The sequence below is a fragment of the Pholcus phalangioides genome, unplaced genomic scaffold (assembly GCF_987345545.1).
Source record: "Pholcus phalangioides strain wild (caught in Gottingen) unplaced genomic scaffold, Ppha-v1.0 ptg000018l_1, whole genome shotgun sequence".
NCBI lineage: Eukaryota > Metazoa > Arthropoda > Arachnida > Araneae > Pholcidae > Pholcus > Pholcus phalangioides.
Genome location: NW_028301611.1, coordinates 19,792,574 through 19,810,701, shown reverse-complemented (window position 1 = coordinate 19,810,701; position 18,128 = coordinate 19,792,574). Strand labels below are relative to the sequence as shown.

The following is an 18,128-nucleotide window of genomic DNA, read 5'->3' as shown; positions in this document are numbered from 1 at the left end:
TTATTCGATCGCATCAAGAAAAATGCGGAAAAATATTCCGTTATAGACATCTGGCAGCGGTGGGATGCGAACCCACGCCTCCGAAGAGACCGGTGCCTTAAACCGGCGCCTTAGACCGCTCGGCCACGCTACCTGCAAACGCCGCTCAGAGATACGCACTTCAAAAATTTTATTCGATCGCATCAAGAAAACTGCCGAAAAAGGTTTCGTTATAGAAATCTTCTGGCAGCGGTGGGATTCGAACCCACGCCTCCGAAAAGACCGGTGCCTTAAACCGGCGCCTTAGACCGCTCGGACACGCTACCTGTAAACGCCGCTCAGAGATACGCACTTCAAAAATGTTATTCGATCGCATCAAGAAAAATGCGGAAAAATATTCCGTTATCGACATCTTCTGGCAGCGGTGGGATTCGAACCCACGCCTCCGAAGGGACCGGTGCCTTAAACCGGCGCCTTACACCACTCGGACACGCTACCTGCAAACGCAGCTCAGGGATACGCACTTCAAAAATTTTATTCGATCGCATCAAGAAAAATGCCGAAAAATATTGCGTTATAGACATCTGGCAGCGGTGGGATGCGAACCCACGCCTCCGAAGAGACCGGTGCCTTACACCGGCGCCTTAGACCGCTCGGCCACGCTACCTGCAAACGCCGCTCAGAGATAAGCACTTCAAAAATTTTATTCGATCGCATCAAGAAAAACGCCGAAAAAGGTTTCGTAATAGACATCTTCTGGCAGCGGTGGGATACGAACCCACGCCTCCGAAGAGACCGGTGCCTTAAACCGGCGCCTCAGACCGCTCGGCCACGCTACCTGCAAACGCAGCTCAGGGATACGCACTTCAAAAATTTTATTCGATCGCATCAAGAAAAATGCCGAAAAAGGTTTCGTAATAGACATCTTATGGCAGCGGTGGGATTCCAATTCACGCCTCCGAAGAGACCGGTGCCTCAAACCGGCGCCTTAGACCGCTCGGCCACGCTACCTGTAAATGCCGCTCAGAGATACGCACTTCAAAAATGTTATTCGATCGCATCAAGAAAAATGCGGAAAAATATTCCGTTATAGACATCTGGCAGCGGTGGGATGCGAACACACGCCTCCGAAGAGACCGGTGCCTTAAACCGGTGCCTCAGACCGCTCGGCCACGCTACCTGCAAACGCAGCTTAGGGATACGCACTTCAAAAATTTTATTCGATCGCATCAAGAAATCTGCCGAAAAAGGTTTCGTTATAGAAATCTTCTGGCAGCGGTGGGATTCGAACCCACGCCTCCGAAGAGACCGGTGCCTTAAACCGGCGCCTTAGACCGCTCGGACACGCTACCTGTAAACGCCGCTCAGAGATACGCACTTTACAAATTTTATTCGATCCCATCAAGAAAAATGCCGAAAAATATTCTGCTATAGATATCTTCTAGCAGCGGTGGGATTCGAACCCACGCCTCCGAAGAGACCGGTGCCTTAAACCGGCGCCTTAGACCGCTCGGCCACGCTACCTGCAAACGCCGCTCAGAGATACGCACTTCAAAAATTTTATTCGATCGCATCAAGAAAACTGCCGAAAAAGGTTTCGTTGTAGAAATCTTCTGGCAGCGGTGGGATTCGAACCCACGCCTCAGGAGAGACCGGTGCCTTAAACCGGCGCCTTAGACCGCTCGGCCACGCTACCTGCAAACGCCGCTCAGAGATACGCACTTCAAAAATTTCATTCGATCGCATCAAGAAAACTGCCGAAAAAGGTTTCGTATTAGAAATCTTCTGGCAGCGGTGGGATTCGAACCCACGCCTCCGAAGAGACCGGTGCCTTAAATCGGCGCCTTAGACCGCTCGGCGACGCTACCTGTAACCGCCGCTCAGAGATACGCACTTCAAAAATTTTATTCGATCGCATCAAGAAAAATAACGAAAAATATTCCGTTATAGACATCTTCTGGCAGCGGTGGGATTCGAACCCACGCCTCAGAAGAGACCGGTGTCTTAGACCGCTCGGCCACGCTACCTGCAAACGCCGCTCAGAGATACTCACTTCAAAAATTTTATTCGATCGCATCAAGAAAAATGCGGAAAAATATTCCGTTATAGACATCTGGCAGCGGTGGGATGCGAACCCACGCCTCCGAAGAGACCGGTGCCTTAAACCGGCGCCTTAGACCGCTCGGCCACGCTACCTGCAAACGCCGCTCAGAGATACGCACTTCAAAAATTTTATTCGATCGCATCAAGAAAACTGCCGAAAAAGGTTTCGTTATAGAAATCTTCTGGCAGCGGTGGGATTCGAACCCACGCCTCCGAAGAGACCGGTGCCTTAAACCGGCGCCTTAGACCGCTCGGACACGCTACCTGTAAACGCCGCTCAGAGATACGCACTTCAAAAATGTTATTCGATCGCATCAAGAAAAATGCGGAAAAATATTCCGTTATCGACATCTTCTGGCAGCGGTGGGATTCGAACCCACGCCTCCGAAGGGACCGGTGCCTTAAACCGGCGCCTTACACCACTCGGACACGCTACCTGCAAACGCAGCTCAGGGATACGCACTTCAAAAATTTTATTCGATCGCATCAAGAAAAATGCCGAAAAATATTGCGTTATAGACATCTGGCAGCGGTGGGATGCGAACCCACGCCTCCGAAGAGACCGGTGCCTTACACCGGCGCCTTAGACCGCTCGGCCACGCTACCTGCAAACGCCGCTCAGAGATAAGCACTTCAAAAATTTTATTCGATCGCATCAAGAAAAACGCCGAAAAAGGTTTCGTAATAGACATCTTCTGGCAGCGGTGGGATACGAACCCACGCCTCCGAAGAGACCGGTGCCTTAAACCGGCGCCTCAGACCGCTCGGCCACGCTACCTGCAAACGCAGCTCAGGGATACGCACTTCAAAAATTTTATTCGATCGCATCAAGAAAAATGCCGAAAAAGGTTTCGTAATAGACATCTTATGGCAGCGGTGGGATTCCAATTCACGCCTCCGATGAGACCGGTGCCTCAAACCGGCGCCTTAGACCGCTCGGCCACGCTACCTGTAAATGCCGCTCAGAGATACGCACTTCAAAAATGTTATTCGATCGCATCAAGAAAAATGCGGAAAAATATTCCGTTATAGACATCTGGCAGCGGTGGGATGCGAACACACGCCTCCGAAGAGACCGGTGCCTTAAACCGGTGCCTCAGACCGCTCGGCCACGCTACCTGCAAACGCAGCTCAGGGATACGCACTTCAAAAATTTTATTCGATCGCATCAAGAAAACTGCCGAAAAAGGTTTCGTTATAGAAATCTTCTGGCAGCGGTGGGATTCGAACCCACGCCTCCGAAGAGACCGGTGCCTTAAACCGGCGCCTTAGACCGCTCGGACACGCTACCTGTAAACGCCGCTCAGAGATACGCACTTTACAAATTTTATTCGATCCCATCAAGAAAAATGCCGAAAAATATTCTGCTATAGATATCTTCTAGCAGCGGTGGGATTCGAACCCACGCCTCCGAAGAGACCGGTGCCTTAAACCGGCGCCTTAGACCGCTCGGCCACGCTACCTGCAAACGCCGCTCAGAGATACGCACTTCAAAAATTTTATTCGATCGCATCAAGAAAACTGCCGAAAAAGGTTTCGTTGTAGAAATCTTCTGGCAGCGGTGGGATTCGAACCCACGCCTCCGAAGAGACCGGTGCCTTAAACCGGCGCCTTAGACCGCTCGGACACGCTACCTGCAAACGCCGCTCAGAGATACGAACTTCAAAAATTTTATTCGATCGCATCAAGAAAACTGCCGATAAAGGTTTCGTAATAGACATCTTATGGCAGCGGTGGGATTCCAATTCACGCCTTCGAAGAGACCGGTGCCTCAAACCGGCGCCTTAGACCGCTCGGCCACGCTACCTGTAAATGCCGCTCAGAGATACGCACTTCAAAAATGTTATTCGATCGCATCAAGAAAAATGCGGAAAAATATTCCGTTATAGACATCTGGCAGCGGTGGGATGCGAACACACGCCTCCGAAGAGACCGGTGCCTTAAACCGGTGCCTCAGACCGCTCGGCCACGCTACCTGCAAACGCAGCTTAGGGATACGCACTTCAAAAATTTTATTCGATCGCATCAAGAAATCTGCCGAAAAAGGTTTCGTTATAGAAATCTTCTGGCAGCGGTGGGATTCGAACCCACGCCTCCGAAGAGACCGGTGCCTTAAACCGGCGCCTTAGACCGCTCGGACACGCTACCTGTAAACGCCGCTCAGAGATACGCACTTTACAAATTTTATTCGATCCCATCAAGAAAAATGCCGAAAAATATTCTGCTATAGATATCTTCTAGCAGCGGTGGGATTCGAACCCACGCCTCCGAAGAGACCGGTGCCTTAAACCGGCGCCTTAGACCGCTCGGCCACGCTACCTGCAAACGCCGCTCAGAGATACGCACTTCAAAAATTTTATTCGATCGCATCAAGAAAACTGCCGAAAAAGGTTTCGTTGTAGAAATCTTCTGGCAGCGGTGGGATTCGAACCCACGCCTCAGGAGAGACCGGTGCCTTAAACCGGCGCCTTAGACCGCTCGGCCACGCTACCTGCAAACGCCGCTCAGAGATACGCACTTCAAAAATTTCATTCGATCGCATCAAGAAAACTGCCGAAAAAGGTTTCGTATTAGAAATCTTCTGGCAGCGGTGGGATTCGAACCCACGCCTCCGAAGAGACCGGTGCCTTAAATCGGCGCCTTAGACCGCTCGGCGACGCTACCTGTAACCGCCGCTCAGAGATACGCACTTCAAAAATTTTATTCGATCGCATCAAGAAAAATAACGAAAAATATTCCGTTATAGACATCTTCTGGCAGCGGTGGGATTCGAACCCACGCCTCAGAAGAGACCGGTGTCTTAGACCGCTCGGCCACGCTACCTGCAAACGCCGCTCAGAGATACTCACTTCAAAAATTTTATTCGATCGCATCAAGAAAAATGCGGAAAAATATTCCGTTATAGACATCTGGCAGCGGTGGGATGCGAACCCACGCCTCCGAAGAGACCGGTGCCTTAAACCGGCGCCTTAGACCGCTCGGCCACGCTACCTGCAAACGCCGCTCAGAGATACGCACTTCAAAAATTTTATTCGATCGCATCAAGAAAACTGCCGAAAAAGGTTTCGTTATAGAAATCTTCTGGCAGCGGTGGGATTCGAACCCACGCCTCCGAAGAGACCGGTGCCTTAAACCGGCGCCTTAGACCGCTCGGACACGCTACCTGTAAACGCCGCTCAGAGATACGCACTTCAAAAATGTTATTCGATCGCATCAAGAAAAATGCGGAAAAATATTCCGTTATCGACATCTTCTGGCAGCGGTGGGATTCGAACCCACGCCTCCGAAGGGACCGGTGCCTTAAACCGGCGCCTTACACCACTCGGACACGCTACCTGCAAACGCAGCTCAGGGATACGCACTTCAAAAATTTTATTCGATCGCATCAAGAAAAATGCCGAAAAATATTGCGTTATAGACATCTGGCAGCGGTGGGATGCGAACCCACGCCTCCGAAGAGACCGGTGCCTTACACCGGCGCCTTAGACCGCTCGGCCACGCTACCTGCAAACGCCGCTCAGAGATAAGCACTTCAAAAATTTTATTCGATCGCATCAAGAAAAACGCCGAAAAAGGTTTCGTAATAGACATCTTCTGGCAGCGGTGGGATACGAACCCACGCCTCCGAAGAGACCGGTGCCTTAAACCGGCGCCTCAGACCGCTCGGCCACGCTACCTGCAAACGCAGCTCAGGGATACGCACTTCAAAAATTTTATTCGATCGCATCAAGAAAAATGCCGAAAAAGGTTTCGTAATAGACATCTTATGGCAGCGGTGGGATTCCAATTCACGCCTCCGATGAGACCGGTGCCTCAAACCGGCGCCTTAGACCGCTCGGCCACGCTACCTGTAAATGCCGCTCAGAGATACGCACTTCAAAAATGTTATTCGATCGCATCAAGAAAAATGCGGAAAAATATTCCGTTATAGACATCTGGCAGCGGTGGGATGCGAACACACGCCTCCGAAGAGACCGGTGCCTTAAACCGGTGCCTCAGACCGCTCGGCCACGCTACCTGCAAACGCAGCTCAGGGATACGCACTTCAAAAATTTTATTCGATCGCATCAAGAAAACTGCCGAAAAAGGTTTCGTTATAGAAATCTTCTGGCAGCGGTGGGATTCGAACCCACGCCTCCGAAGAGACCGGTGCCTTAAACCGGCGCCTTAGACCGCTCGGACACGCTACCTGTAAACGCCGCTCAGAGATACGCACTTTACAAATTTTATTCGATCCCATCAAGAAAAATGCCGAAAAATATTCTGCTATAGATATCTTCTAGCAGCGGTGGGATTCGAACCCACGCCTCCGAAGAGACCGGTGCCTTAAACCGGCGCCTTAGACCGCTCGGCCACGCTACCTGCAAACGCCGCTCAGAGATACGCACTTCAAAAATTTTATTCGATCGCATCAAGAAAACTGCCGAAAAAGGTTTCGTTGTAGAAATCTTCTGGCAGCGGTGGGATTCGAACCCACGCCTCCGAAGAGACCGGTGCCTTAAACCGGCGCCTTAGACCGCTCGGACACGCTACCTGCAAACGCCGCTCAGAGATACGAACTTCAAAAATTTTATTCGATCGCATCAAGAAAACTGCCGAAAAAGGTTTCGTAATCGACATCTTCTGGCAGCGGTGGGATTCGAACCCACGCCTCCGAAGAGACCGGTGCCTTAAACCGGCGCCTTAGACCGCTCGGCCACGCTACCTGCAAACGCCGCTCAGAGATACGCACTTCAAAAATTGTATTCGATCGCATCAAGAAAAATGCCGAAAAATATTCCGTTATAGACATCTGGCAGCGGTGGAATTCGAACCCACGCCTCCGAAGAGACCGGTGCCTTAAACCGGCGCCTTAGACCGCTCGGCCACGCTACCTGCAAACGCCGCTCAGAGATACGCACTTCAAAAATTTCATTCGATCGCATCAAGAAAACTGCCGAAAAAGGTTTCGTATTAGAAATCTTCTGGCAGCGGTGGGATTCGAACCCACGCCTCCGAAGAGACCGGTGCCTTAAATCGGCGCCTTAGACCGCTCGGCGACGCTACCTGTAACCGCCGCTCAGAGATACGCACTTCAAAAATTTTATTCGATCGCATCAAGAAAAATAACGAAAAATATTCCGTTATAGACATCTTCTGGCAGCGGTGGGATTCGAACCCACGCCTCAGAAGAGACCGGTGTCTTAGACCGCTCGGCCACGCTACCTGCAAACGCCGCTCAGAGATACTCACTTCAAAAATTTTATTCGATCGCATCAAGAAAAATGCGGAAAAATATTCCGTTATAGACATCTGGCAGCGGTGGGATGCGAACCCACGCCTCCGAAGAGACCGGTGCCTTAAACCGGCGCCTTAGACCGCTCGGCCACGCTACCTGCAAACGCCGCTCAGAGATACGCACTTCAAAAATTTTATTCGATCGCATCAAGAAAACTGCCGAAAAAGGTTTCGTTATAGAAATCTTCTGGCAGCGGTGGGATTCGAACCCACGCCTCCGAAGAGACCGGTGCCTTAAACCGGCGCCTTAGACCGCTCGGACACGCTACCTGTAAACGCCGCTCAGAGATACGCACTTCAAAAATGTTATTCGATCGCATCAAGAAAAATGCGGAAAAATATTCCGTTATCGACATCTTCTGGCAGCGGTGGGATTCGAACCCACGCCTCCGAAGGGACCGGTGCCTTAAACCGGCGCCTTACACCACTCGGACACGCTACCTGCAAACGCAGCTCAGGGATACGCACTTCAAAAATTTTATTCGATCGCATCAAGAAAAATGCCGAAAAATATTGCGTTATAGACATCTGGCAGCGGTGGGATGCGAACCCACGCCTCCGAAGAGACCGGTGCCTTAAACCGGCGCCTCAGACCGCTCGGCCACGCTACCTGCAAACGCAGCTCAGGGATACGCACTTCAAAAATTTTATTCGATCGCATCAAGAAAAATGCCGAAAAAGGTTTCGTAATAGACATCTTATGGCAGCGGTGGGATTCCAATTCACGCCTCCGAAGAGACCGGTGCCTCAAACCGGCGCCTTAGACCGCTCGGCCACGCTACCTGTAAATGCCGCTCAGAGATACGCACTTCAAAAATGTTATTCGATCGCATCAAGAAAAATGCGGAAAAATATTCCGTTATAGACATCTGGCAGCGGTGGGATGCGAACACACGCCTCCGAAGAGACCGGTGCCTTAAACCGGTGCCTCAGACCGCTCGGCCACGCTACCTGCAAACGCAGCTCAGGGATACGCACTTCAAAAATTTTATTCGATCGCATCAAGAAAACTGCCGAAAAAGGTTTCGTTATAGAAATCTTCTGGCAGCGGTGGGATTCGAACCCACGCCTCCGAAGAGACCGGCGCCTTAAACCGGCGCCTTAGACCGCTCGGACACGCTACCTGTAAACGCCGCTCAGAGATACGCACTTTACAAATTTTATTCGATCCCATCAAGAAAAATGCCGAAAAATATTCTGCTATAGATATCTTCTAGCAGCGGTGGGATTCGAACCCACGCCTCCGAAGAGACCGGTGCCTTAAACCGGCGCCTTAGACCGCTCGGCCACGCTACCTGCAAACGCCGCTCAGAGATACGCACTTCAAAAATTTTATTCGATCGCATCAAGAAAACTGCCGAAAAAGGTTTCGTTGTAGAAATCTTCTGGCAGCGGTGGGATTCGAACCCACGCCTCCGAAGAGACCGGTGCCTTAAACCGGCGCCTTAGACCGCTCGGACACGCTACCTGCAAACGCCGCTCAGAGATACGAACTTCAAAAATTTTATTCGATCGCATCAAGAAAACTGCCGAAAAAGGTTTCGTAATCGACATCTTCTGGCAGCGGTGGGATTCGAACCCACGCCTCCGAAGAGACCGGTGCCTTAAACCGGCGCCTTAGACCGCTCGGCCACGCTACCTGCAAACGCCGCTCAGAGATACGCACTTCAAAAATTGTATTCGATCGCATCAAGAAAAATGCCGAAAAATATTCCGTTATAGACATCTGGCAGCGGTGGAATTCGAACCCACGCCTCCGAAGAGACCGGTGCCTTAAACCGGCGCCTTAGACCGCTCGGCCACGCTACCTGCAAACGCCGCTCAGAGATACGCACTTCAAAAATTTTATTCGATCGCATCAAGAAAAATGCTGAAAAATGTTTCGTAATAGACATCTTCCGGCAGCGGTGGGATTCGAACCCACGCCTCCGAAGAGACCGGTGCCTTAAACCGGCGCCTCAGACCGCTCGGCCACGCTACCTGCAAACGCAGCTCAGGGATACGCACTTCAAAAATTTTATTCGATCGCATCAAGAAAAATGCCGAAAAAGGTTTCGTAATAGACATCTTATGGCAGCGGTGGGATTCCAATTCACGCCTCCGAAGAGACCGGTGCCTTAAACCGGCGCCTTAGACCGCTCGGACACGCTACCTGTAAACGCCGCTCAGAGATACGCACTTTACAAATTTTATTCGATCCCATCAAGAAAAATGCCGAAAAATATTCTGCTATAGATATCTTCTAGCAGCGGTGGGATTCGAACCCACGCCTCCGAAGAGACCGGTGCCTTAAACCGGCGCCTTAGACCGCTCGGCCACGCTACCTGCAAACGCCGCTCAGAGATACGCACTTCAAAAATTTTATTCGATCGCATCAAGAAAACTGCCGAAAAAGGTTTCGTTGTAGAAATCTTCTGGCAGCGGTGGGATTCGAACCCACGCCTCCGAAGAGACCGGTGCCTTAAACCGGCGCCTTAGACCGCTCGGACACGCTACCTGCAAACGCCGCTCAGAGATACGAACTTCAAAAATTTTATTCGATCGCATCAAGAAAACTGCCGAAAAAGGTTTCGTAATCGACATCTTCTGGCAGCGGTGGGATTCGAACCCACGCCTCCGAAGAGACCGGTGCCTTAAACCGGCGCCTTAGACCGCTCGGCCACGCTACCTGTAAACGCCGCTCAGAGATACGCACTTCAAAAATTGTATTCGATCGCATCAAGAAAAATGCCGAAAAATATTCCGTTATAGACATCTGGCAGCGGTGGAATTCGAACCCACGCCTCCGAAGAGACCGGTGCCTTAAACCGGCGCCTTAGACCGCTCGGCCACGCTACCTGCAAACGCCGCTCAGAGATACGCACTTCAAAAATTTTATTCGATCGCATCAAGAAAAATGCTGAAAAATGTTTCGTAATAGACATCTTCCGGCAGCGGTGGGATTCGAACCCACGCTTCCGAAGAGACCGGTGCCTTAGACCGCTCGGACACGCTACCTGCAAACGCCGCTCAGAGATACGCACTTCAAAAATTTTATACGATCGCATCAAGAAAAACTGCCGAAAAAGGTTTCGTTATGGAAATCTTCTGGCAGCGGTGGGATTCGAACCCACGCCTCCGAAGAGACCGGTGCCTTAAACCGGCGCCTTAGACCGCTCGGACACGATACCTGTAAACGCCGCTCAGAGATACTCACTTCAAAAATTTTATTCGATCGCATCAAGAAAAATATTCCGTTACAGACATCTGGCAGCGGTGGGATGCGAACCCACGCCTCCGAAGAGAACGGTGCCTAAAACCGGCGCCTTAGACCGCTCGGCCACGCTACTTGCAAACGCCGCTCAGAGATACGCACTTCAAAAATTTTATTCGATCGCATCAAGAAAACTGCCGAAAAAGGTTTTGTAATAGAAATCTTCTGGCAGCGGTGGGATTCCAACCCACGCCTCCGAAGAGACCGGTGCCTCAAACCGGCGCCTTAGACCGCTCGGCCACGCTACCTGTAAATGCCGCTCAGAGATACGCACTTCAAAAATGTTATTCGATCGCATCAAGAAAAATGCGGAAAAACATTCCGTTATAGACATCTGGCAGCGGTGGGATGCGAACACACGCCTCCGAAGAGACCGGTGCCTTAAACCGGCGCCTCAGACCGCTCGGCCACGCTACCTGCAAACGCATCTCAGGGATACGCACTTCAAAAATTTTATTCGATCGCATCAAGAAAAATGCCGAAAAATATTCCGTTATAGACATCTGGCAGCGGTGGGATGCGAACCCACGCCTCCGAAGAGACCGGTGCCTTAAACCGGCGCCTTAGACCACTCGGACACGTTACCTGTAAACACCGCTCAGAGATACGCACTTCAAAAATTTTATTCGATCGCATCAAGAAAAATACCAAAAAATATTCCGTTATAGACATCTTCTGGCAGCGGTGGGTTTCGAACCCACGCCTCCGAAGAGACCGGTGCCTTAAACCGGCGCCTTGGACCGCTCGGACACGCTACCTGTAAACGCCGTTCAGAGATACGCACTTCAAAAATTTTATTCGATCGCATCAAGAAAAATGCCGAAAAATATTCCGTTATAGACATCTTCTGGCAGCGGTGGGATGCGAACCCACGCCTCCGAAGAGACCGGGGCCTTAAACCAGCGCCTTAGACCGCTCGGACACGCTACCTGTAAACACCGTTCAGAGATACGCACTTCAAAAATTTTATTCGATCGCATCAAGAAAAATACCGAAAAATATTCCGTTATAGACATCTTCTGGCAGCGGTGGGTTTCGAACCCACGCCTCCGAAGAGACCGGTGCCTTAAACCGGCGCCTTGGACCGCTCGGACACGCTACCTGTAAACGCCGTTCAGAGATACGCACTTCAAAAATTTTATTCGATCGCATCAAGAAAAATGCCGAAAAATATTCCGTTATAGACATCTGGCAGCGGTGGGATGCGAACCCACGCCTCCGAAGAAACCGGGGCCTTAAACCAGCGCCTTAGACCGATCGGCCACGCTACCTGCAAACGCCGCTCAGAGATACGCACTTCAAAAATTTTATTCGATCGCATCAAGAAAACTGCCGAAAAAGGTTTCGTATTAGAAATCTTCTGGCAGCGGTGGGATTCGAACCCACGCCTCCGAAGAGACCGGTGCCTTAAATCGGCGCCTTAGACCGCTCGGCGACGCTACCTGTAACTGCCGCTCAGAGATACTCACTTCAAAAATTTTATTCGATCGCATCAAGAAAAATGCGGAAAAATATTCCGTTATAGACATCTGGCAGCGGTGGGATGCGAACCCACGCCTCCGAAGAGACCGGTGCCTTAAACCGGCGCCTTAGACCACTCGGACACGTTACCTGTAAACACCGCTCAGAGATACGCACTTCAAAAATTTTATTCGATCGCATCAAGAAAAATACCAAAAAATATTCTGTTATAGACATCTTCTAGCAGCGGTGGGATTCGAACCCACGCCTCCGAAGAGAACGGTGGCTTAGACCGCTCGGACACGCTACCTGCAAACGCAGCTCAGGGATACGCACTTCAAAAATTTTATTCGATCGCATCAAGAAAAATGCCGAAAAAGGTTTCGTAATAGATATCTTCTGGCAGCGGTGGGATTCGAACCCACGCCTCCGGAGAGACCGGTGCCTTAAACCGGCGCCTTAGACCGCTCGGCCACGCTACCTGCAAACGCCGCTCAGAGATACGCACTTCAAAAATTTTATTCGATCGCATCAAGAAAACTGCCGAAAAAGGTTTCGTTATAGAAATCTTCTGGCAGCGGTGGGATTCGAACCCACGCCTCCGAAGAGACCGGTGCCTTAAACCGGCGCCTTAGACCGCTCGGACACGCTACCGGTAAACGCCGCTCAGAGATACGCACTTCAAAAATGTTATTCGATCGCATCAAGAAAAATGCGGAAAAATATTCCGTTATCGACATCTTCTGGCAGCGGTGGGATTCGAACCCACGCCTCCGAAGGGACCGGTGCCTTAAACCGGCGCCTTACACCACTCGGACACGCTACCTGCAAACGCAGCTCAGGGATACGCACTTCAAAAATTTTATTCGATCGCATCAACAAAAATGCCGAAAAAGGTTTCGTAATAGACATCTTCTGGCAGCGGTGGGATACGAACCCACGCCTCCGAAGAGACCGGTGCCTTAAACCGGCGCCTCAGACCGCTCGGCCACGCTACCTGCAAACGCAGCTCAGGGTTACGCACTTCAAAAATTTTATTCGATCGCATCAAGAAAAATGCCGAAAAAGGTTTCGTAATAGACATCTTATGGCAGCGGTGGGATTCGAACCCACGCCTCCGAAGAGGCCGGTGCCTTAAACCGGCGCCTTATACCGCTCGGCCACGCTACCTGCAAGCGCCGCTCAGGGATACGCACTTCAAAAATTTTATTCCATCTCATCAAGAAAACTGCCGAAAAAGGTTTCGTATTAGAAATCTTCTGGCAGCGGTGGGATCCGAACCCACGCCTCCGAAGAGACCGGTGCCTTAAACCGGCGCCTTAGACCGCTCGGCGAAGCTACGTGTAACCGCCGCTCAGAGATACTCACTTCAAAAATTTTATTCGATCGCATCAAGAAAAATAACGAAAAATATTCCGTTATAGACATCTTCTGGCAGCGGTGGGATTCGAACCCACGCCTCAGAAGAGACCGGTGTCTTAGACCGCTCGGCCACGCTACCTGCAAACGCCGCTCAGAGATACGCACTTCAAAAATTTTATTCGATCGCATCAAGAAAAATGCCGAAAAAGGCTTCGTAATAGATATCTTCTGGCAGCGGTGGGATTCGAACCCACGCCTCTGAAGAGACCGGTGCCTTAAACCGGCGCCTTAGACCACTCGGACACGCTCCCTGCAAACGCAGCTCAGAGATACGCACTTCAAAAATTTTATTCGATCGCATCAAGAAAAATACCGAAAAACATTCCGTTATAGAGATCTTCTGGCAGCGGTGGGATTCGAACCCACGCCTCCGAAGAGACCGGTGCCTTAAACCGACGCCTTAGACCGCACGGCCACGCTACCTGCAAACGCCGCTCAGAGATAAGCACTTCAAAAATTTTATTCGATCGCATCAAAAAAAATACCGAAAAATATTCCGTTATAGACATCTTCTGGCAGCGGTGGGTTTCGAACCCACGCCTCCGAAGAGACCGGTGCCTTAGACCGCTCGGCCACGCTACTTGCAAACGCCGCTCAGAGATACGCACTTCAAAAATTTTATTCGATCGCATCAACAAAAATGCAGAAAAATGTTTCGTAACAGACATCTTCTGGCAGCGGTGGAATTCGAACCCACGCCTCCGAAGAGACCGGTTCCTTAAACGGGCGCCTTAGACCGCTCGGACACGCTACCTGCAAACGCAGCTCAGAGATACGCACTTCAAAAATTTTATTCGATCGCATCAAGAAAAATGCCGAAAATGTTTCGTAATAGAGATCTTCTGGCAGCGGTGGGATTCGAACCCACGCCTCCGAAGAGACCGGTGCCTTAGACCGCTCGGCCACGCTACCTGCAAACGCCGCTCAGAGATAAGCACTTCAAAAAATTTATTCGATCGCATCAAGAAAAATGCCGAAAAAAGTTTCGTAATAGAAATCATCTGGCAGCGGTGGGATTCGAACCCACGCCTCCGAAGAGACCGGTGCCTTAAACCAGCGCCTTAGCCGGTCTACGCTCGGACACGCTACCTGTAAACGCCGCTCAGAGAAAAGCACTTCAAAAATTTTATTCGATCGCATCAAGAAAAATACCAAAAAATATTCTGTTATAGACATCTTCTAGCAGCGGTGGGATTCGAACTCACGCCTCCGAAGAGACCGGTGCCTTAAACCGGCGCCTTAGACCACTCGGACACGTTACCTGTAAACACCGCTCAGAGATACGCACTTCAAAAATTTTATTCGATCGCATCAAGAAAAATGCCGAAAAACATTCCGTTATAGACATCTTCTGGCAGCGGTGGGATTCGAACCCACGCCTCCGAAGAGACCGGTGCCTTAAACCGGCGCCTTAGACCGCTCGGCCACGCTACCTCCAGACGCCGCTCAGAGATACGCACTTCAAATATTTTATTCGATCGCATCAAGAAAAATACCAAAAAACATTCTGTTATAGACATCTTCTAGCAGCGGTGGGATTCGATCCCACGCCTCCGATGAGACCGGTGCCTTAAACCGGCGCCTTAGACCGCTCGGCCACGCTACCTGCAAACGCCGCTCAGAGATACGCACTTCAAAAATTTTATTCGATCGCATCAAAAAAAATACCGAAAAATATTCCGTTATAGACATCTTCTGGCAGCGGTGGGATTCGAACCCACGCCTCCGAAGAGACCGGTGCCTTAGACCGCTCGGCCACGCTACCGGTAAACACCGTTCAGAGATACGCTCTTCAAAAATTTAATTCGATCGCATCAAGAAAAGTGCCGAAAATGTTTCGTAATAGACATCTTCTGGCAGCGGTGGGTTTCGAAACCACGCCTCCGAAGAGACCGGTGCCTTAAACCGGCGCCTTAGACCGCTCGGCCACGCTACCTGCAAACGCCGCTCAGAGATAAGCACTTCAAAAAATTTATTCGATCGCATCAAGAAAAATGCCGAAAAATGTTTCGTAATAGACATCTTCTGGCAGCGGTGGGATCCGAACCCACGCCTCCGAAGATACCGGTGCCTTAAACCGGCGCCTTAGACCGCTCGGACACGCTACCTGTAAACACCGCTCAGAGATACGCACTTCAAAAATTTTATTCGATCGCATCAAGAAAAATACCAAAAATATTCTGTTATAGACATCTTCTAGCAGCGGTGGGATTCGAACCCACGCCTCCGAAGGGACCGCTGCCTTAACCCGGCGCCTTACACCACTCGGACACGCTACCTGCAAACGCAGCTCAGGGATACGCACTTCAAAAATTTTATTCGATCGCATCAAGAAAAATGCCGAAAAATATTGCGTTATAGACATCTGGCAGCGGTGGGATGCGAACCCACGCCTCCGAAGAGACCGGTGCCTTACACCGGCGCCTTAGACCGCTTGTCCACGCTACCTGCAAACGCCGCTCAGAGATAAGCACTTCAAAAATTTTATTCGATCGCATCAAGAAAAACGCCGAAAAAGGTTTCGTAATAGACATCTTCTGGCAGCGGTGGGATTCGAACCCACGCCTCCGAAGAGACCGGTGCCTTAAACCGGCGCCTCAGACCGCTCGGCCACGCTACCTGCAAACGCCGCTCAGAGATACGCACTTCAAAAATTTTATTCGATCGCATCAAGAAAAATGCGGAAAAATATTCCGTTATAGACATCTTCTGGCAGCGGTGGGTTTCGAACCCACGCCTCCGAAGAGACCGGGGCCTTAAACCATCGCCTTAGACCGCTCGGACACGCTACCTGTAAACACCGTTCAGAGATACGCACTTCAAAAATTTTATTCGATCGCATCAAGAAAAATGCCGAAAAATATTCCGTTATAGACATCTGGCAGCGGTGGGATGCGAACCCACGCCTCCGAAGAGACCGGGGCCTTAAACCAGCGCCTTAGACCGCTCGGACACGCTACCTGTAAACACCGTTCAGAGATACTTACTTCAAAAATTTTATTCGATCGCATCAAGAAAAATACCGAAAAATATTCCGTTATAGACATCTTCTGGCAGCGGTGGGATTCGAACCCACGCCTCCGAAGAGACCGGTGCCTTAAACCGCTCGGACACGCTACCTGTAAACACCGTTCAGAGATACGCACGTGAAAAATTTTATTCGATCGCATCAAGAAAAATGCCGAAAAATATTCTGTTATAGACATCTTCTAGCAGCGGTGGGATTCGAATAAACCGGCGCCTTAGACCGCTCGGCCACGCTACCTGCAAGCGACGCTCACAGATACGCACTTCAAAAATTTTATTCCATCGCATCAAGAAAACTGCCGAAAAAGGTTTCGTAATAGAAATCTTCTGGCAGTTGTGGGATTCGAACCCACGCCTCCGAAGAGACCGGTGCCTTAGACCGCTCGGCCACGCTACCTGTAAACGCCGCTCAGAGATACGCACTTCAAAAATTTTATTCGATCGCATCAAGAAAAATGCGGAAAAATATTCCGTTATAGACATCTGGCAACGGTGGGATGCGAACCCACGCCTCCGAAGAGACCGGTGCCTTAGACCGCTCGGACACGCTACCTGCAAACGCAGCTCAGGGATACGCACTTCAAAAATTTTATTCCATCGCATCAAGAAAACTGCCGAAAAAGGTTTCGTAATAGAAATCTTCTGGCAGCGGTGGGATTCGAACCCACGCTTCCGAAGAGACCGGTGCCTTAAACCGGCGCCTTGGACTGGTCGGCGACGCTACCTGTAACCGCCGCTCAGAGATACGCACTTCAAAAATTTTATTCGATCGCATCAAGAAAAATAACGAAAAATATTCCGTTATAGACATCTTCTGGCAGCGGTGGGATTCAAACCCACGCCTCAGAAGAGACCGGTGTCTTAGACCGCTCGGCCACGCTACCTGCAAACGCCGCTCAGAGATACGCACTTCAAAAATTTTATTCGATCGCATCTAGAAAAATGCCGAAAAAGGCTTCGTAATAGATATCTTCTGGCAGCGGTGGGATTCGAACCCACGCCTCTGAAGAGACCGGTGCCTTAAACCGGCGCCTTAGACCACTCGGACACGCTCCCTGCAAACGCAGCTCAGAGATACGCACTTCAAAAATTTTATTCGATCGCATCAAGAAAAATACCGAAAAATATTCCGTTATAGAGATCTTCTGGCAGCGGTGGGATTCGAACCCACGCCTCCGAAGAGACCGGTGCCTTAAACCGGCGCCTTAGACCGCTCGGCCACGCTACCTGCAAACGCCGCTCAGAGATACGCACTTCAAAAATTTTATTCGATCGCATCAAAAAAAATACCGAAAAATATTCCGTTATAGACATCTTCTGGCAGCGGTGGGATTCGAACCCACGCCTCCGAAGAGACCGGTGCCTTAGACCGCTCGGCCACGCTACTTGCAAACGCCGCTCAGAGATACGCACTTCAAAAATTTTATCGATCGCATCAACAAAAATGCAGAAAAATGTTTCGTAACAGACATCTTCTGGCAGCGGTGGAATTCGAACCCACGCCTCCGAAGAGACCGGTTCCTTAAACGGGCGCCTTAGACCGCTCGGACACGCTACCTGCAAACGCAGCTCAGAGATACGCACTTCAAAAATTTTATTCGATCGC

General features: G+C 50.5%; 65 non-coding genes across 65 annotated transcripts; all 65 read right to left on the bottom strand.

The window, feature by feature from the left end:
- Positions 1-51: 51 nt before the first annotated feature.
- On the bottom strand, positions 52-133 carry TRNAL-AAG (transfer RNA leucine (anticodon AAG)). Its single transcript has one exon. It is a non-coding gene; the product is annotated as a tRNA-Leu (tRNA).
- Positions 134-223: 90 nt separating this feature from the next.
- On the bottom strand, positions 224-305 carry TRNAL-AAG (transfer RNA leucine (anticodon AAG)). The gene has a single exon. It is a non-coding gene; the product is annotated as a tRNA-Leu (tRNA).
- A 90-nt stretch (positions 306-395) lies between these two features.
- On the bottom strand, positions 396-477 carry TRNAL-AAG (transfer RNA leucine (anticodon AAG)). Its single transcript has one exon. It is a non-coding gene; the product is annotated as a tRNA-Leu (tRNA).
- Positions 478-564: 87 nt separating this feature from the next.
- TRNAL-AAG (transfer RNA leucine (anticodon AAG)) lies at positions 565-646 on the bottom strand. The gene has a single exon. It is a non-coding gene; the product is annotated as a tRNA-Leu (tRNA).
- Positions 647-736: 90 nt separating this feature from the next.
- On the bottom strand, positions 737-818 carry TRNAL-AAG (transfer RNA leucine (anticodon AAG)). The gene has a single exon. It is a non-coding gene; the product is annotated as a tRNA-Leu (tRNA).
- A 431-nt stretch (positions 819-1,249) lies between these two features.
- Positions 1,250-1,331, bottom strand: TRNAL-AAG (transfer RNA leucine (anticodon AAG)). The gene has a single exon. It is a non-coding gene; the product is annotated as a tRNA-Leu (tRNA).
- A 90-nt stretch (positions 1,332-1,421) lies between these two features.
- Positions 1,422-1,503, bottom strand: TRNAL-AAG (transfer RNA leucine (anticodon AAG)). The gene has a single exon. It is a non-coding gene; the product is annotated as a tRNA-Leu (tRNA).
- A 90-nt stretch (positions 1,504-1,593) lies between these two features.
- On the bottom strand, positions 1,594-1,675 carry TRNAL-AAG (transfer RNA leucine (anticodon AAG)). The gene has a single exon. It is a non-coding gene; the product is annotated as a tRNA-Leu (tRNA).
- A 90-nt stretch (positions 1,676-1,765) lies between these two features.
- TRNAL-AAG (transfer RNA leucine (anticodon AAG)) lies at positions 1,766-1,847 on the bottom strand. Its single transcript has one exon. It is a non-coding gene; the product is annotated as a tRNA-Leu (tRNA).
- A 246-nt stretch (positions 1,848-2,093) lies between these two features.
- Positions 2,094-2,175, bottom strand: TRNAL-AAG (transfer RNA leucine (anticodon AAG)). The gene has a single exon. It is a non-coding gene; the product is annotated as a tRNA-Leu (tRNA).
- A 90-nt stretch (positions 2,176-2,265) lies between these two features.
- Positions 2,266-2,347, bottom strand: TRNAL-AAG (transfer RNA leucine (anticodon AAG)). Its single transcript has one exon. It is a non-coding gene; the product is annotated as a tRNA-Leu (tRNA).
- A 90-nt stretch (positions 2,348-2,437) lies between these two features.
- Positions 2,438-2,519, bottom strand: TRNAL-AAG (transfer RNA leucine (anticodon AAG)). Its single transcript has one exon. It is a non-coding gene; the product is annotated as a tRNA-Leu (tRNA).
- An 87-nt stretch (positions 2,520-2,606) lies between these two features.
- Positions 2,607-2,688, bottom strand: TRNAL-AAG (transfer RNA leucine (anticodon AAG)). Its single transcript has one exon. It is a non-coding gene; the product is annotated as a tRNA-Leu (tRNA).
- A 90-nt stretch (positions 2,689-2,778) lies between these two features.
- On the bottom strand, positions 2,779-2,860 carry TRNAL-AAG (transfer RNA leucine (anticodon AAG)). Its single transcript has one exon. It is a non-coding gene; the product is annotated as a tRNA-Leu (tRNA).
- A 431-nt stretch (positions 2,861-3,291) lies between these two features.
- TRNAL-AAG (transfer RNA leucine (anticodon AAG)) lies at positions 3,292-3,373 on the bottom strand. Its single transcript has one exon. It is a non-coding gene; the product is annotated as a tRNA-Leu (tRNA).
- Positions 3,374-3,463: 90 nt separating this feature from the next.
- TRNAL-AAG (transfer RNA leucine (anticodon AAG)) lies at positions 3,464-3,545 on the bottom strand. The gene has a single exon. It is a non-coding gene; the product is annotated as a tRNA-Leu (tRNA).
- A 90-nt stretch (positions 3,546-3,635) lies between these two features.
- Positions 3,636-3,717, bottom strand: TRNAL-AAG (transfer RNA leucine (anticodon AAG)). The gene has a single exon. It is a non-coding gene; the product is annotated as a tRNA-Leu (tRNA).
- Positions 3,718-4,148: 431 nt separating this feature from the next.
- Positions 4,149-4,230, bottom strand: TRNAL-AAG (transfer RNA leucine (anticodon AAG)). Its single transcript has one exon. It is a non-coding gene; the product is annotated as a tRNA-Leu (tRNA).
- A 90-nt stretch (positions 4,231-4,320) lies between these two features.
- TRNAL-AAG (transfer RNA leucine (anticodon AAG)) lies at positions 4,321-4,402 on the bottom strand. Its single transcript has one exon. It is a non-coding gene; the product is annotated as a tRNA-Leu (tRNA).
- Positions 4,403-4,492: 90 nt separating this feature from the next.
- TRNAL-AAG (transfer RNA leucine (anticodon AAG)) lies at positions 4,493-4,574 on the bottom strand. The gene has a single exon. It is a non-coding gene; the product is annotated as a tRNA-Leu (tRNA).
- A 90-nt stretch (positions 4,575-4,664) lies between these two features.
- On the bottom strand, positions 4,665-4,746 carry TRNAL-AAG (transfer RNA leucine (anticodon AAG)). The gene has a single exon. It is a non-coding gene; the product is annotated as a tRNA-Leu (tRNA).
- Positions 4,747-4,992: 246 nt separating this feature from the next.
- TRNAL-AAG (transfer RNA leucine (anticodon AAG)) lies at positions 4,993-5,074 on the bottom strand. Its single transcript has one exon. It is a non-coding gene; the product is annotated as a tRNA-Leu (tRNA).
- Positions 5,075-5,164: 90 nt separating this feature from the next.
- On the bottom strand, positions 5,165-5,246 carry TRNAL-AAG (transfer RNA leucine (anticodon AAG)). The gene has a single exon. It is a non-coding gene; the product is annotated as a tRNA-Leu (tRNA).
- Positions 5,247-5,336: 90 nt separating this feature from the next.
- On the bottom strand, positions 5,337-5,418 carry TRNAL-AAG (transfer RNA leucine (anticodon AAG)). The gene has a single exon. It is a non-coding gene; the product is annotated as a tRNA-Leu (tRNA).
- An 87-nt stretch (positions 5,419-5,505) lies between these two features.
- On the bottom strand, positions 5,506-5,587 carry TRNAL-AAG (transfer RNA leucine (anticodon AAG)). Its single transcript has one exon. It is a non-coding gene; the product is annotated as a tRNA-Leu (tRNA).
- A 90-nt stretch (positions 5,588-5,677) lies between these two features.
- On the bottom strand, positions 5,678-5,759 carry TRNAL-AAG (transfer RNA leucine (anticodon AAG)). Its single transcript has one exon. It is a non-coding gene; the product is annotated as a tRNA-Leu (tRNA).
- A 431-nt stretch (positions 5,760-6,190) lies between these two features.
- On the bottom strand, positions 6,191-6,272 carry TRNAL-AAG (transfer RNA leucine (anticodon AAG)). The gene has a single exon. It is a non-coding gene; the product is annotated as a tRNA-Leu (tRNA).
- A 90-nt stretch (positions 6,273-6,362) lies between these two features.
- TRNAL-AAG (transfer RNA leucine (anticodon AAG)) lies at positions 6,363-6,444 on the bottom strand. The gene has a single exon. It is a non-coding gene; the product is annotated as a tRNA-Leu (tRNA).
- Positions 6,445-6,534: 90 nt separating this feature from the next.
- On the bottom strand, positions 6,535-6,616 carry TRNAL-AAG (transfer RNA leucine (anticodon AAG)). The gene has a single exon. It is a non-coding gene; the product is annotated as a tRNA-Leu (tRNA).
- Positions 6,617-6,706: 90 nt separating this feature from the next.
- Positions 6,707-6,788, bottom strand: TRNAL-AAG (transfer RNA leucine (anticodon AAG)). The gene has a single exon. It is a non-coding gene; the product is annotated as a tRNA-Leu (tRNA).
- An 87-nt stretch (positions 6,789-6,875) lies between these two features.
- TRNAL-AAG (transfer RNA leucine (anticodon AAG)) lies at positions 6,876-6,957 on the bottom strand. Its single transcript has one exon. It is a non-coding gene; the product is annotated as a tRNA-Leu (tRNA).
- Positions 6,958-7,047: 90 nt separating this feature from the next.
- Positions 7,048-7,129, bottom strand: TRNAL-AAG (transfer RNA leucine (anticodon AAG)). Its single transcript has one exon. It is a non-coding gene; the product is annotated as a tRNA-Leu (tRNA).
- Positions 7,130-7,375: 246 nt separating this feature from the next.
- Positions 7,376-7,457, bottom strand: TRNAL-AAG (transfer RNA leucine (anticodon AAG)). The gene has a single exon. It is a non-coding gene; the product is annotated as a tRNA-Leu (tRNA).
- Positions 7,458-7,547: 90 nt separating this feature from the next.
- Positions 7,548-7,629, bottom strand: TRNAL-AAG (transfer RNA leucine (anticodon AAG)). The gene has a single exon. It is a non-coding gene; the product is annotated as a tRNA-Leu (tRNA).
- A 90-nt stretch (positions 7,630-7,719) lies between these two features.
- Positions 7,720-7,801, bottom strand: TRNAL-AAG (transfer RNA leucine (anticodon AAG)). The gene has a single exon. It is a non-coding gene; the product is annotated as a tRNA-Leu (tRNA).
- A 600-nt stretch (positions 7,802-8,401) lies between these two features.
- TRNAL-AAG (transfer RNA leucine (anticodon AAG)) lies at positions 8,402-8,483 on the bottom strand. Its single transcript has one exon. It is a non-coding gene; the product is annotated as a tRNA-Leu (tRNA).
- Positions 8,484-8,573: 90 nt separating this feature from the next.
- Positions 8,574-8,655, bottom strand: TRNAL-AAG (transfer RNA leucine (anticodon AAG)). Its single transcript has one exon. It is a non-coding gene; the product is annotated as a tRNA-Leu (tRNA).
- Positions 8,656-8,745: 90 nt separating this feature from the next.
- Positions 8,746-8,827, bottom strand: TRNAL-AAG (transfer RNA leucine (anticodon AAG)). Its single transcript has one exon. It is a non-coding gene; the product is annotated as a tRNA-Leu (tRNA).
- A 90-nt stretch (positions 8,828-8,917) lies between these two features.
- TRNAL-AAG (transfer RNA leucine (anticodon AAG)) lies at positions 8,918-8,999 on the bottom strand. Its single transcript has one exon. It is a non-coding gene; the product is annotated as a tRNA-Leu (tRNA).
- An 87-nt stretch (positions 9,000-9,086) lies between these two features.
- TRNAL-AAG (transfer RNA leucine (anticodon AAG)) lies at positions 9,087-9,168 on the bottom strand. The gene has a single exon. It is a non-coding gene; the product is annotated as a tRNA-Leu (tRNA).
- A 90-nt stretch (positions 9,169-9,258) lies between these two features.
- Positions 9,259-9,340, bottom strand: TRNAL-AAG (transfer RNA leucine (anticodon AAG)). Its single transcript has one exon. It is a non-coding gene; the product is annotated as a tRNA-Leu (tRNA).
- Positions 9,341-9,602: 262 nt separating this feature from the next.
- TRNAL-AAG (transfer RNA leucine (anticodon AAG)) lies at positions 9,603-9,684 on the bottom strand. Its single transcript has one exon. It is a non-coding gene; the product is annotated as a tRNA-Leu (tRNA).
- A 90-nt stretch (positions 9,685-9,774) lies between these two features.
- TRNAL-AAG (transfer RNA leucine (anticodon AAG)) lies at positions 9,775-9,856 on the bottom strand. Its single transcript has one exon. It is a non-coding gene; the product is annotated as a tRNA-Leu (tRNA).
- A 90-nt stretch (positions 9,857-9,946) lies between these two features.
- Positions 9,947-10,028, bottom strand: TRNAL-AAG (transfer RNA leucine (anticodon AAG)). Its single transcript has one exon. It is a non-coding gene; the product is annotated as a tRNA-Leu (tRNA).
- Positions 10,029-10,115: 87 nt separating this feature from the next.
- TRNAL-AAG (transfer RNA leucine (anticodon AAG)) lies at positions 10,116-10,197 on the bottom strand. Its single transcript has one exon. It is a non-coding gene; the product is annotated as a tRNA-Leu (tRNA).
- A 581-nt stretch (positions 10,198-10,778) lies between these two features.
- Positions 10,779-10,860, bottom strand: TRNAL-GAG (transfer RNA leucine (anticodon GAG)). The gene has a single exon. It is a non-coding gene; the product is annotated as a tRNA-Leu (tRNA).
- A 428-nt stretch (positions 10,861-11,288) lies between these two features.
- TRNAL-AAG (transfer RNA leucine (anticodon AAG)) lies at positions 11,289-11,370 on the bottom strand. The gene has a single exon. It is a non-coding gene; the product is annotated as a tRNA-Leu (tRNA).
- Positions 11,371-11,632: 262 nt separating this feature from the next.
- On the bottom strand, positions 11,633-11,714 carry TRNAL-AAG (transfer RNA leucine (anticodon AAG)). The gene has a single exon. It is a non-coding gene; the product is annotated as a tRNA-Leu (tRNA).
- A 259-nt stretch (positions 11,715-11,973) lies between these two features.
- Positions 11,974-12,055, bottom strand: TRNAL-AAG (transfer RNA leucine (anticodon AAG)). The gene has a single exon. It is a non-coding gene; the product is annotated as a tRNA-Leu (tRNA).
- Positions 12,056-12,473: 418 nt separating this feature from the next.
- Positions 12,474-12,555, bottom strand: TRNAL-AAG (transfer RNA leucine (anticodon AAG)). Its single transcript has one exon. It is a non-coding gene; the product is annotated as a tRNA-Leu (tRNA).
- Positions 12,556-12,645: 90 nt separating this feature from the next.
- On the bottom strand, positions 12,646-12,727 carry TRNAL-AAG (transfer RNA leucine (anticodon AAG)). Its single transcript has one exon. It is a non-coding gene; the product is annotated as a tRNA-Leu (tRNA).
- A 90-nt stretch (positions 12,728-12,817) lies between these two features.
- Positions 12,818-12,899, bottom strand: TRNAL-AAG (transfer RNA leucine (anticodon AAG)). The gene has a single exon. It is a non-coding gene; the product is annotated as a tRNA-Leu (tRNA).
- A 90-nt stretch (positions 12,900-12,989) lies between these two features.
- TRNAL-AAG (transfer RNA leucine (anticodon AAG)) lies at positions 12,990-13,071 on the bottom strand. The gene has a single exon. It is a non-coding gene; the product is annotated as a tRNA-Leu (tRNA).
- A 90-nt stretch (positions 13,072-13,161) lies between these two features.
- Positions 13,162-13,243, bottom strand: TRNAL-AAG (transfer RNA leucine (anticodon AAG)). The gene has a single exon. It is a non-coding gene; the product is annotated as a tRNA-Leu (tRNA).
- A 421-nt stretch (positions 13,244-13,664) lies between these two features.
- TRNAL-AAG (transfer RNA leucine (anticodon AAG)) lies at positions 13,665-13,746 on the bottom strand. The gene has a single exon. It is a non-coding gene; the product is annotated as a tRNA-Leu (tRNA).
- A 90-nt stretch (positions 13,747-13,836) lies between these two features.
- TRNAL-AAG (transfer RNA leucine (anticodon AAG)) lies at positions 13,837-13,918 on the bottom strand. The gene has a single exon. It is a non-coding gene; the product is annotated as a tRNA-Leu (tRNA).
- A 420-nt stretch (positions 13,919-14,338) lies between these two features.
- Positions 14,339-14,407, bottom strand: TRNAE-CUC (transfer RNA glutamic acid (anticodon CUC)). The gene has a single exon. It is a non-coding gene; the product is annotated as a tRNA-Glu (tRNA).
- Positions 14,408-14,847: 440 nt separating this feature from the next.
- Positions 14,848-14,929, bottom strand: TRNAL-AAG (transfer RNA leucine (anticodon AAG)). Its single transcript has one exon. It is a non-coding gene; the product is annotated as a tRNA-Leu (tRNA).
- A 90-nt stretch (positions 14,930-15,019) lies between these two features.
- Positions 15,020-15,101, bottom strand: TRNAL-AAG (transfer RNA leucine (anticodon AAG)). The gene has a single exon. It is a non-coding gene; the product is annotated as a tRNA-Leu (tRNA).
- Positions 15,102-15,191: 90 nt separating this feature from the next.
- TRNAE-CUC (transfer RNA glutamic acid (anticodon CUC)) lies at positions 15,192-15,260 on the bottom strand. Its single transcript has one exon. It is a non-coding gene; the product is annotated as a tRNA-Glu (tRNA).
- An 89-nt stretch (positions 15,261-15,349) lies between these two features.
- On the bottom strand, positions 15,350-15,431 carry TRNAL-AAG (transfer RNA leucine (anticodon AAG)). Its single transcript has one exon. It is a non-coding gene; the product is annotated as a tRNA-Leu (tRNA).
- A 602-nt stretch (positions 15,432-16,033) lies between these two features.
- On the bottom strand, positions 16,034-16,115 carry TRNAL-AAG (transfer RNA leucine (anticodon AAG)). Its single transcript has one exon. It is a non-coding gene; the product is annotated as a tRNA-Leu (tRNA).
- A 431-nt stretch (positions 16,116-16,546) lies between these two features.
- On the bottom strand, positions 16,547-16,760 carry TRNAN-AUU (transfer RNA asparagine (anticodon AUU)). Its single transcript has 2 exons — positions 16,723-16,760; positions 16,547-16,590 (listed from the first exon to the last, which is right to left on the bottom strand). It is a non-coding gene; the product is annotated as a tRNA-Asn (tRNA).
- Positions 16,761-17,496: 736 nt separating this feature from the next.
- Positions 17,497-17,578, bottom strand: TRNAL-AAG (transfer RNA leucine (anticodon AAG)). Its single transcript has one exon. It is a non-coding gene; the product is annotated as a tRNA-Leu (tRNA).
- Positions 17,579-17,668: 90 nt separating this feature from the next.
- On the bottom strand, positions 17,669-17,750 carry TRNAL-AAG (transfer RNA leucine (anticodon AAG)). Its single transcript has one exon. It is a non-coding gene; the product is annotated as a tRNA-Leu (tRNA).
- Between the last annotated feature and the right edge of the window lie 378 nt (positions 17,751-18,128).